Source organism: Elephantulus edwardii, unplaced genomic scaffold, assembly GCF_000299155.1.
Source record: "Elephantulus edwardii isolate Elephantulus edwardi_28Jun2011 unplaced genomic scaffold, EleEdw1.0 scaffold00066, whole genome shotgun sequence".
Classification (NCBI taxonomy): Eukaryota; Metazoa; Chordata; class Mammalia; order Macroscelidea; family Macroscelididae; genus Elephantulus; species Elephantulus edwardii.
The window spans coordinates 10,242,699-10,244,728 of NW_006399816.1; positions in this window are offsets into that span (position 1 = coordinate 10,242,699).

Here is a 2,030-nt window from a genome sequence, read left to right on the forward strand (position 1 = left end):
ATGAACATTTACAGAGATTTTGGATTTCCATTCATTCCAGAGGAAGTAAAGCTTGTGAGAGGATTGCCCATCTTTGTCTCATGAAATAGCTAGAGGTTTGAAACCATGTGCAGCATGACTTCTTTCAACTAAGCTACCAGAATTTTCTAGGGTAACAGGAACAGAGAGAGAGGCGTAAAAATAAATAGATAAGATTAATGAAGAGAAGACCAGTAACACAATAATGGGAGTAGTTATACCTTGTAAAATGACTGTTATGAAACAGTGTGTTGGTGAATGTATAAAAGCCAATATAATTGGTAAACCTCAACTAAAAAAAAAATTAAAAAGGAAAGCAAATGATTAAAAAAATACATGATTTTACAGAGTTTAAGAATCCAGAAAAGAAATAAGTTCTATGTATGTCTATACATACAATTAAATCTTAGTATGATAATATTGTAGACTAGTTTAATTTTACATACTAAAGATGAATATGAATGTTAGTTATGGAACAATACTTTCTCATAGTTTTTCTAAAAGAAGCTAGAAATGTTTGAAAGTTCTCACCCCTAACACTAGTCTGAATGCAAATCTGCCACTGAGTTTTAACTTGTAGGGGATCTGATAGGACACAGTAGCACTATCAGTAGTGTTTCCAAGTCTGTAAATCTTTGTGGAACCAGACTGTCTCATCTTTTTTCCTCTTGCGTTTGGTGGGTTTAGATTAGCAGCGAGTTGCTTTGACTGTTATGCCACCAGAGTTCCTTGTAATATTTACAGCTGATTTACATTAGGTAATAAGTAATGTTTTCTAAAATGAACCCTTTTTATTTTTTTTAATTAACCCTGTTTTTGTAGTGGTTTCTTGTTTGCAAGTACTCTGTGGGAGAAGGATGGGCGGTCTCCTGTGTGATTAACTGCTGCTGAAAACCCCCCAGAGAGTCAGCTGTGGGTCGGTTCTGACTCTAAGGTACACAACAACAACAACATGAAGTGAGCCCTTTATTGTTGTTGTGTGCCTTTGATTGGGAACTAATTCATAGCTTACCCATTGGTGGGTTTTCAGAGGCAGTTAATTTGGGAGGAGATTTCCCATCCTTTTCCCTCAGAGCAGCCTGTGATTCAAACCACATACCCTCAGGATTGCAGCACAACTTTTTACCACTAGGCCATCTTTAATTTTTTTCCCTCCAGCAGTGATATTGAGTTTTAATTCTTAAAGACTGTTTTATAGCCTGATTTTGTTTTTTTCTTTCTCTTACTTAATGGTAATGTATAATCTTTTTTACTAGCAGGTCTCTAAAATAAAGCAAGTAAGAGAGAAAACCTTTTCCCTTGAAAAATAACCTTGAGAACTGATAAAGAAGCAGAAGCAGTATTACCATATTTTTTGTTAAATTAAGTTTTATTAGCTTTATTTCAAGCACAGAACTAAAGTACATACTTTTGTTTTTTATTTGAACTTCTAATTTAGAAGAGACTGTATTTGCTAACTCTCTGTTCTTTCTTTAGCACAGTTCCCTATATAATTTGTCTTTTCTCAGTCCAGTGAATAACATCAGAAGCTGTCTGTTCAGAGCCACACCCTACTGACCACAGCAACTGTTTCACCACATTGGCTCTTCTGTCAGCATATATTTTCTAAGTAATGACACTGGGATAGAGAATAAAAAGAGTATTAAGGGAATAAATGTTCCTAATTCTTTATATGCATTGTTGTTGCTATGTGCTGTTTAGTCACCTAGACCCTATGTACAGCAGCTAAGACCCCTGCCCTGTCCTGAGCCAGTCTCACTAATTCCGACATATAATCTCCCATTGCCCCTGTTACTCTATCAGTTCATCTCAGGAGAGGTCTTCTTCTCCTGCCACCCTTCCAAGCATGATGTCCTTCTTCAATGACTGGTCTTGCCAGACCTCATGCTTAAGTATGTGAGATGGAGCTTCAAAATCCTAGCCTCCACATCTCACTCCCTGATTTCAAATCCTACTACACTGCCGTAGTGGTCAAGACAGCATGGTACTGGTACAATGACAGACACATAGAT